We start from the raw sequence: 11,306 nt of genomic DNA, 5'->3' as shown, positions 1-11,306 counted from the left end.
ATAATTCCATTTTATTGCTTCTATTAGTTAGCTATTAGCTATCTCTCTTAATTTTTAATTTTGATATTTAGTGGTTACTCTAGGGTTTACAATATGCATCTTTATCACCGTTTACCCTCAAATAATATCACTTCACAAGCAGTTTAAGACCTTGTAGGTAGTATGATTTGCCCCTCCTGTCTTTTCTGCTGTTTGTGCTGTTATTTCTACATCTATTACAAGCCACACAATACACTTTTATTATTTTAAATTTTTTATTCATACATCTTTAATAAGATTATTGCTATTGAATATGTTTATTTTTACATTAAACCAATATGTCATGTAGCCATCAAAAATCTGTAGTTCACTTTACACTCTAGCTTCTTAAAATTCAAGTTTGTAGTCCAATTTAGACTCTAGATACTTAAAATCAGCTGCTCCTCATTGCTTTCATGAAGTCTTTCTATACTACAAATTCATGATCAGCAGGAATTGTAAATATGCCTGCTTCTGTGCAAACATTTTTCAGGTCTGCTCCATTAGAGCCATCTGAAGGCTTTTTAATGCTTCTAATCTATTTTATCATACTTTATAATGATACCTGCATAGATTTTCAAGATATCTAACTTGCTTATAAAGAAATTAATGTATGTCTTTTCTATTTATCTGGAGACAGCAAAGCAGGTAGCCACGATTATTTTAACTGTGAAGAGTATCATTTCCATCCATTTGAGTAACTCCATAAAGTTATCTGAATCTATTAGCTTAAGTACTTCCAGGAAACCAGTATCCATAAAAATGTGCATGACTAATGATTCCTCGTGTAAACATTTCTCTAATCAAATGAGCATTTTCACCAATGTACTTGTCTACAATATAACTGGAGACTACTTTTTAAGAAATTGCATTCCAGTTGGCTAACCATAGCTCTTGCTATTAGCGTTTTTCTTAACTGTTGGCCCATATAACAGCGTTTTTAGAGATATTCCTATACTGAAATAATTCTAGGTTTTTAAGATGTAGTTCTATTACCTCTGAATTCTCTGATCTGTTCTGATAACCCCTCTACTTCAGAAAAAGAAATATCTTCTAAGTCCTTATAAGACATACTGTAAACCAGTGCATCTTGGCAAACATAATCATAGCCTAAGCAACTCTTGTTGCTGACTTCCACTTACTCTTTTCAAGCTGACAATGACGACCAACACTGAACAATGAATTTTTCTTCAGTTAACTTCTTAAGTACTTCACCCACAATTTGCCCATATGTGGGTGTTTGTAGGTCCTTTGGATCATCTTCAGACTTTTCATACTGACTGGTAAGTTCTTTCCCTTAAACAACTGTTTAAGACAGTTGTTGATCTTCTTGTGCTCCACCATCTTTTCTTGTGATAGCTTTGCAGCTCATTATCTCAATTGGTCTGCCATGATGAGATGCCATCACTCAGAGGGGATGCCAAGATTGGCCATGGCCATTGGGGTGGGAAAAGTGGAATGGAGGAGGACAGTAGCACTGAAAAATGGGGGATGGATGGCTCCTCATTCCAATTATCTTTCAAGGAAATAAAAAAAAAAAAAAGAAAAGGGGTGCCTGGGTGGCTCAGTTGGTTAAGTGTCCAACTCATGATTGCAGCTCGGGTCATGATGTCATGGGTTGTAAGATCAAGCCCTGCATCAGACTCCACACTCACCAGGGAGTCTGCTTGAGATTTTCTCCCTCTGTACTTCCAAATACAGCTTTAAAAAAAAAATAGTGATCGGGCAGCCCGGGTGGCTAAGCAGTTTAGCACCTGCCTTCAGACCAGGGCGTGATTCTGGAGACCCGGGATCAAGTACCATGTCAGGCTTCCTGCATGGAGCCTGCTTCTCCCTCTGCTTGTGTCTCTGCCTCTCTCCCTCTCTCTCTCTCATGAATAAATAAAATCTAAAAAAAAATAAAAATAAAAAATAGTGATCAAACCAGACATGAGTATACCATCAAACTACCAGTTTTGGTTGGTAATTTCACTTCAAATTCCATAGAATACAGAGTTAATCAGAGGAAAATACTGTTTCTACTACCATATCTACAAACCTATCTATCTACCATATTTTACCATCTTCCCTCTAGCTACAACTGGATGTCTATTAAAGACTCTTTCTCTCTTGTGCTCTTGATCCCATTCAGAATTTCACTCCCTTTATAATTTGCACCCCATTAGTCTTTCTCTTCCTTCGTGCTCACTCCATCAGCATATAAACTTGATGTAATATCTCCTGTATAAAAACAAAGGATCTTCTTTTCTTACCCACTATCAATTTATTTTCCTGTTCCCCTTCATGGCAAAACTTCTTAAACAGTAATCTACACTTAAGTCTTTACTTCCTTAACAACCCCTTCAACCCAATCCAGTGTGGAAGCTATCCACCACCTATAATGAATTTCCATCAGTTCACTGTGTCCAATTACAATGGTCAGTGAACAAAGCTCCTATTACTTGGTGCTTCAGTAAATAACATTCAAAATGATTGACCACGAGGCACCTGGGTAGCTCAGTCAGTTAATCAACCAACTCTTGATTTCAGGCAAGTCATGATCTCAGGGCCAAGAAATTGAGCCTCCTGCTTAAGATTCTCTTTCTGGTTCTCCCCACTCTTTCTTAAAAAAAAAAAAAAAAAGATTCACTATTTTTTCCCACTTAAAACACGTTTCTCTTGCTTTCATGAAACTCCACTCTGAGTATTTTCCTCTTTCACTGACCACTCTTTCTTTGCTGATTCATCCTCTAACCTCTAAATGTTAGGTAGTCTCAGATCCTGATTCTGTAATTGCTTCCTTAAGTCACCTTAACTATATCTATTATTTTAAATGATTGCCTACATATGTGACATCTCTACTTGGAAATATAATAGGCTGGCAGCCCCGGTGGCGCAGCGGTTTGGCGCCGCCTGCAGCTCAGGGCGTGATCCTGGAGACCCTGGATCAAGTCCCACATCAGCCTCTCTGTATGATGCCTGCTTCTCCCTCTGCCTGTGTCTCTGCCTCTCTATCTCTGTGTCTCTCATGAATGAATAAATAAATAAATCTTAAAAAGATACTTTCCTTAAAAAAAAAAAAGAAATATAATAGGCATCTCAACATGTCCCATATGGAATTCTGTCGAAATTCCCTTCTCCTCCACATAATAGCTCATCCATCAAACCAAAGCCAAGGAAACATCCCTGATTTTTCCTGTCACCCCTCCCATCCATCAGTTGGATCTGTTTCTACCCCTTTCCACTTCTACCCATACCTCTCTAATCCAAGCTACAAAATACTTTCAAGGAATGAATGATGAATAAGCCAGTTTGGCTGGATTGGAAAGTTACTGTTGAGGAATAAGAAATAAATCTAGGTAAGGCAGTTTGGAACACATTTTGAAGGTCTTGGAATGACAGAAGCCTGGCTTATAAGGGGAGCAGAGATCAATCCCTCCTGGACATAATTCTCCTGAAAAGTGGTACTTCTTCGATAAAGTATGCTGATGTAACAATTATTGAAATTATGGTAAAACTGTTGTTCAACACGTTGGAAGTCCTAGTCTCAGCCATCACACAACAAAAATAAATAAAAAGCATCCAAATCGGCAAAGAAGAAGTCAAAATCGCACTCCTCACAGATGACTCAATACTCTGTGTAGAAAACCTGAAAGACTACACCAAAAAACTGCAGAACTGGGGATCCCTGGGTGGCGCAGCGGTTTGGCGCCTGCCTTTGGCCCAAGGCGCGATCCTGGAGACCCGGGATCAAATCCCACGTCGGGCTCCCGGTGCATGGAGCCTGCTTCTCCCTCTGCCTATGTCTCTGCCTCTCTCTCTCTCTCTCTCTGTGTGTGACTATCATAAATAAATTTTAAAAAAGATTAAAAAAAACTGCAGAACTGATACAGGAATTCAGGTTGCAGGATATAAAATCAACACACAGAAGTCAGGTGCATGTCTATATGCTAATGATGAGTCAGAATAAAGAGAAATCAAGGAACTGATCCCACGTACAAGGGCACCAAAACCATTAGATACCTAGGGATATACCTAACCAAAAAGATGAAAGATCTATACTCTGAAAACTATAGAACATTTATGAATTAAATTGAGGAAAACACAAAGAAATGGAAAACATTCCATACTCATGATTTGGAAGAACAAACATTACTAAAATGTCTATGCTACCTAAAGTAATCTACACATTCAACGCAATTCCTATCAAAATACCATCTGCACTTTCACAGAGCTAGAACAAGCAATCCTAAAATTTATATGGAACCAAAAAGACCCCAAATAGCCTAAGGGATGTTGAAAAAAGCAAAGCAGGAGGCATCACAATTCTGGACTTCAAGTTGTATTACAAAGCTATAATCATCAAGACAATATGGTACTGGCATAAAAACAGACACATTGACCAGTGGGACAGAATAGAGAACCCAGAAATGGACTCAAAACTGTATGGTCAACTAATCTGAGAAAGCAAGTCAGAATATCCAATGGAAAAAAGTCTCTTCAATAAATGATGTTGGGAAAATTGCACAGCCACATGCAGAAGAATGAAACTGGGCCATTTTTAAAATCCATACACAAAAATAAATTCAAAATGGATGAAAGACCTAAATGTGAGACAGGAATCCAAACCCCTAGAGGAGAACACAGGCAGCAACCTCTTTGATCTCAGCTGCAGCAACTTCCTGCTGGACACATCTCCAAAAGCAAGAGAAACAAAAGCAAGAATGAACTGTTAGGACTTTATCAAGATAAAAAGCTTCAGCATAGCAAAGAAAACAGTCAACAAAACTAAAAGGCAACCTACGGAATGGGAGAAGATATTTGCAAATGTCTTATCAGATAAAGGCCTAGTATCCAAAATCTATAAAGAACATATCAAACTCAACACCCAAAAAATCTAGTCAAGAAATGAGAAGACATGAACATTTCTCCAAAGAAAACATACTAATGGCCAACGACACATTTGCTTAACAAAAAAATGCTTAATATCACTTGGCATGAGGGAAATCACAATGAGATACCTCGCACTGGTCAGAATGGTTAAAATGAACTCAGGATTCAACAGATGTTGGTGAGGGTGCAGAGAAAGGGGAACCTTCTTACATCATTGGTGGGAATGCAAAACTGGTGCAGCCACTCTGGAAAACAGTATGGAGGTTCCTCAAAAAGTTAAAAATAGAGCTACCCTATGACCCCACAACTGCACTTCTAGGTATTTATCTACGTAGGTATACTAGTATACCTAGGTATACTTCTAGGTATTTATGTACGTAAAGGATACAAACATAAGATTCAAAGGGGCACCTGCACCCCAACGTTCATAGCAGCAATGTCTACAATAGCTCAAATATGGAAAGAGCCCAGATGACCATTGACAAATGAATGGATAAAGAAGATGTGGCATATACATATGATGGAATATTACTCAGCCATCAAAAAGAATGAAATCTTGCCATTTGCAAGGATGTGGATGGAACTACAGGGTATTATGCTAAGCAACATATGTTAGAGAAAGACAAATACCATATGATTTCACTTATATTTGGAATTTAAGAAACAAAACAAATGAACATGGGGAAGGGAGGGAAAAATGAAAACACCGAGGGAAGATTCTTAACTCTAGGAAACAAACTGAGGGTTGCTGGAGGGGAAGTGGGTGGGGGAATGGGGTAACTGGGTAATGGGCATTGAGGGCCCCTGATGTCATGAGCACTGGGCGTTATATGCAACTGATGAATTACTAAATTCTACTGAAACTGTATGTTAACTGAATTTAAATTTTTTTTAAAAAAAGATTATGGTAAAAAGATGCTAGCAAAATTAGTGTGAAAATAATACAAGTGGAAAATGTGATCAAAGGATAGTGTCTTTAAAAGGATGAGGGGGAGTACTTTCTTCCTCTCCAACCAACAGGGCAAGCTCTACATCAGATTCCCTTTTGATGTTAAAATATGGCTCTCACCTCTGCACCTGGTGACAGTGGGATGTTAGACTCCATGCTGTAGGAAATGGGGAAAGGTGTAAAGCTTGGGCAAAAAGTGACATGGCTAAAACTTTGCTATGGAAAAATGACCTGACAGTGAGATGCAAGACAGAGAAGGTCAGAAGACTAAATAGGTTATTCTGATAGTCTGGACTAGATATCAAGTTATAAGCAAGTACAAAAGAAGAGACTGGTGAAGGAGACAGTGAGAAGGAATGATGGAAAGAGTGCAAGAGATAAGAACCATAAAGGTCTTTACCCAGGGGTTCTGAGCTCTGGATGACTTAAGAGAATTGTGATATCATTATTATGACCAAGTACATTAGGAAGGGAAGCTGTCTTGTGGAGAAAATATGGTAAGCTCTGCCTGAGATTTTTGAACTGCTAGCTGTGAATAGTTCTTATATATGGCTTTACTTGGTGTAATTCTCTAGATCATTCACCATGATACAAAACAGTTTTGCAACCTTGGTTCTAGGTTAACACTTCCCAGGTTATTGATTTGATTCAAATATATTAAATAAATTTTCTCTATATATAACTAATGCGGCTTCATTTTTTACCTACCACTTATTTTCCTATACTGCAAATTCATCAGAAGTAACATCCTTTTAGAGGTGCTATTTACGGTTCTGGAGTTTTCCCTTAGATGTATCTGGAAATTGTCTTTTTAATACTAAGGATGTATCTTGGTACCTTCTCAACTAAATATCCCTTGAGGATACATCTGAACATCTTTGCTCACCAACAATGGTTATTTAGCATAGTGCCCTGTTCAGTGTAGGCCCTCAAAAAAAGATTTGTTAAAAGATAAAATAAGTAAAGTTTATAGTTTATTTACAACCTTGGCTTACTTCTTTAAAAATAAGGTAACTTACCATTGAATATAAAAAGCATCAATCCGGGGATCCCTGGGTGGGTCGGCGGTTTAACACCTGCCTTTGGCCCCGGCATGATCCTGGGGTCCCGGGATCGAGTCCCATGTCGGACTCCCTGCATGGTGCCTGCTTCTCCCTCTGCCTGTGTCTCTGCCCCTCTCTGTCAAGAATAAATATTTTTTTTTTTTAAACATCAGAGTCAAAAGACCTGGGTTCTAGTCTGGCTTTGCTCCTGACCAGCAAGTTAAGGTAACTTCTTTGGATTTAGCTTCCCCAGCTACAAAATGGTTTCATCTAAATCACTGATTATTTTCTCACATTCCAGTAATCTCCTTTCTGAAGCAATTATTATGACTTTGGAAAACATGCTTCAGGTCTTCAAGCAACCAAAGATATGTCTAGACTCAAGCAACCAAAGATATGTCTAGACTTTTGGCAGAGTACTCTCACAGGCAAAGGTCATCCAGTCCAATCTTGTTAAAAAGTCATGGACTTTCAGCTTTCTCTCCTCATCTAGAAGGCAGTCCCTTACACTGTCCTTCGACAAAGACTTATTTTCTATATTTTATCAAACTGTTGTCCACTTATTTTGTTTGGAGCATAGGATGTGTAGCAATACAACTAAAAATATATTCAAATAGTTCCTACTGGGAACTGAAATGATTTTATCATCTTGCCACGTGGGCAATATCACCATGGATCACTGCAGAAAGCTTATCTAGTTTATTACTGCTTTATTAATTTTTTTTGATTTTTTATTTATTTATGATAGTCACAGAGAGAGAGAGAGGCAGAGACACAGGCAGAGGGAGAAGCAGGCTCCATGCACCGGAAGCCCGATGTGGGATTCGATCCCGGGTCTCCAGGATCGTGCCCTGGGCCAGAGGCAGGCGCCAAACCGCTGCGCCACCCAGGGATCCCCTATTACTGCTTTATATGTGTGCTGCCAAAGCTGTGAAAGGCAACATCATGAAATGGTTATGAACTCTGGCACTGGCATCAGACTGCCTATGTTCAAATAGCAGCATCTCTTTCTTCTACACGTGGAACTTTGAAATTATTGTATATTGCTAAACTTCAGTTTCCACACACTTAAAATGAGAAAAATAATAGCACCTACCAGTTGTATAAAGTGAGATAATCCACAAAGAGGGTATTACCTGTTCCCAGATTTTAATCCCTATCAAAACCCCAAGATCTGCAAAAATCTATTTTTTTTTGCAGGAAAAAAAATTTAAAATTCATATGGAATCTCAAAGGACACCAAAAAGCCAAAACAATTTTGAAAAAGAACAAAGTTGGAGTTCTCACACTTCCTGATATCAAAACTTACTACAAAAACTACTGGTAATCAATACAGTATGGTCCTGGCATAAACATATAGATTATTGGAATAAAACATAAATGAACTCTCACATACATGGTCAAATGATTTTCAACAAAGGGGTCCCAAGATCATTCACTGGGGAAAGGATGCTCTTCCACAAATGTTACTAGGAAAACTGGAAATCTAAATGCAAAAAAAAAAAAAAAAAAAAAATCAAGTTGGACCCTTACCTTACTCCATATGGAAAAAAACTAACTCAAAATGGATTGAAGACATAAATGTAAGGGCCGAATCTACAAAACACTTGGAAGAAAACATAGGGAAAAAGCTTCATGACACTGGATTTGGCAATGATTTCTTGGATAGGACACCAAAAGAGATAAATTGGAATACATCAAAACTGACAACTCTTGTGCTTCACAGGACACAAATCAACAGAATAAATAAGATGGGAACCACAGAATGGGAAAAAATACTTGCAAATTATATACCTGATGAGGGGTTAATACCCAGAATACAAAAACTCCTACAACTTAGTAACACAAAACTCAATCTTTTTTTTTAAAACTCAATCTTAAAATGGGCAAAGGATTTAAATAGACATCTCCCCAGAGACAGACAAATAACCAATGAAGTGTACATGAAAAGATGCTCAACACCATTCACCATTAGTGAAATGCAAATCAAAAGCACACTGCTAGGGGATCCCTGGGTGGCTCAGCGGTTTGGCGCCTGCCTTTGGGCCAGGGTGCGATCCTGGAATCCTGGGATTGAGTCCCACGTCGGGCTCCCGGTATGGAGCCTGCTTCTCCCTCTGCCTGTCTCTCTGCCTCTCTATCATAAATAAATAAATCTTTAAAAGAGAAAGAAAAGCACACTGCTAGACCACTTCACACCCAAAAGGACGGCCATCAAACCAAACCCTGTAGAATTTTTCAGTCAAAAATGAGTACTTTTGGGGATCCCTGGGTGGCTCAGCAGTTTGGCACCTGCATTCGGTCCTGAGTCCCAGGATTGAGTCCTATGTTGGGTTCCTTGCATGGAGCCTGCTTCTCCCTCTGCTTGTGTCCTTGCCTCTCTCTCATGAATAAATGAATATTTAAAAAAAAATAAGAGTACTTTGTCTTCTGGGTAAATTTCATAGATATGATCTTTATTTGGCATTCTTTCTTTCCTTTTTCTCTGTGGAAATTTTATTTTTTTACTTTAATATACAGTAATATGACATAGGTTTAATATCAAAAAGTACTTTATTATCCCTTTGACCAAGAAGCAAATTTTTAATATGTTGATTATCAAAATACCGTTTTTTGAGGTTTATTAAATCTTACTTATTATGAAATGTAAAATAAGACAACAAAATGGTGCTCAGGGATTTATCTCTACTGAGGAAGACATCTGTTAAGGAAAAATCTTTAAATTCTAGAGAGGTTAAAATTAGAAGACCTTTTAGAAAGATTACATGTCCCCTAATTCTTAGTTCAGATACATTATTTGGAATATTTACTTAAAGATCTAATGGTCTCAGCTGTTCGGACACTGACATACCGTCCCTTTCCTGAGGCCATTTCTGAGGTAGTGCTGGTTTAGCCCATATTCCTGGGAGTACCCTCTGGAGCAACGTTTCTCAACTGTCTGTATTATCTCCCATTTCCCCTCCCCAACCAGCAGCTTTTTAGATATTTTTCCCTCATCTTCTCCACCATGAAATTTTATTTTTTAAAATTTTTTTTAAAAATTTATTTATGATAGTCACAGAGAGACAGACAGAGACAGAGACACAGGCAGAGGGAGAAGCAGGTTCCATGCACCAGGAGCCCGACGTGGGATTCGATCCCGGGTCTCCAGGATCGTGCCCTGGGCCAAAGGCAGGCACCAAACCGCTGCACCACCCAGGGATCCCTCCACCATGAAATTTTAAAAGTACTGCATATCTGTTTATGTACTGTATTTCTGTGCTTTATACTTTAAAAAAGTAAGATTTTTTTCATTCCCTAATACCACTATTAACCCTCTTAGGGGTGACAGCTCTTGAAAAAGCCTGTTCTAAGAGAAGTATCACAAGAAACTCTAACTCTCATACTAAGCCCAGGCCAAAGATACCTTCTTATGGGTCCAGTCCTTTATATGTGATACTGTTTGGGGCCATGCCAAACTAGGTTCCTTGAAAACACCATGATTAGGAATAATATTCTCAGAGCTGCAGCCTAATTAAATGTTTTTATCTCTTGGTTTTGTTTGAAGTTTATTTAACAGGGAATTCTAGGTTGATATACCATCAGGATTCACCCTCACATAAGGTTATCCAGGCTTCCTTTGCCTCTATCCATAGTTTATCTACTCTTCTTTATTCTCAATACATGAGTGGGATTTAGGATTTTACCAAGATACTTAAGAGGTGATGGCTTCACTATTAACTATTAACATGAACTACCTGATACAACTTCAAAGTTGTAGGTAGCTTGCAGTGTCAGTACTGATAAGTGAACACATATGCAGGAATATCTGAAGTGATACACAATGAGGATACTTCTTTTTCTAAGAGAGGAGAAAGAATTCTTAAGTATGCGACTGTTAAGTGGTCAAGTTGGAGCAACTCTAAGAAAATGACTTGGGTAATTACTGCATTCGGTCCTGGAGTCCCAGGATCGAGTCCTATGTCAGGCTCCTTGCATGGAGCCTGCTTCTCCCTCTGCCTGTGTCCCTGCCTCTCTCCCTCTCTCATGAATAAATGAATAAAATCTTAAAAAAATATATAAAATAGTACTTTGTCTTCTGGGTAAATTTCATAGATATGATGAAAAATGCCAAAGTATTTTTGGCTTTGAGTTGATACTCTAATCTTCCATATTTATTATGGTAAACTTAAAAGAAATTCAACATGTTAGAAAAAATTCCCTAAAACTGAATTTAATCTCAGATCTGACAGAAATTTAGAAATTCCTTTTTTTTTTTTTCCTAGAACCATACTCACTGTTCCTTAGATGTCAGTTTTACAAACTATTTATGGGAAAAAGACTGCCCACTCTAACAGTCTCAAGTTTTTGAAAATTCTTCCTCTGTAATAGTTTTGGAAATAAATGGGGCCTCATAAGGAATTACAATGGTATACTCAAGAGTT

At 38.2% G+C, this 11,306-nt stretch overlaps 1 pseudogene; it reads right to left on the bottom strand.

Annotated features, from left to right (window-relative positions):
• Positions 1-521: 521 nt before the first annotated feature.
• Positions 522-1,410, bottom strand: LOC129500876 (26S proteasome regulatory subunit 10B-like; annotated as a pseudogene).
• Between the last annotated feature and the right edge of the window lie 9,896 nt (positions 1,411-11,306).

This window comes from Nyctereutes procyonoides, unplaced genomic scaffold (genome assembly GCF_905146905.1).
Source record: "Nyctereutes procyonoides isolate TBG_1078 unplaced genomic scaffold, NYPRO_anot_genome, whole genome shotgun sequence".
Taxonomy (NCBI): domain Eukaryota; kingdom Metazoa; phylum Chordata; class Mammalia; order Carnivora; family Canidae; genus Nyctereutes; species Nyctereutes procyonoides.
This window is presented reverse-complemented; position numbering and strand designations above follow the sequence as displayed.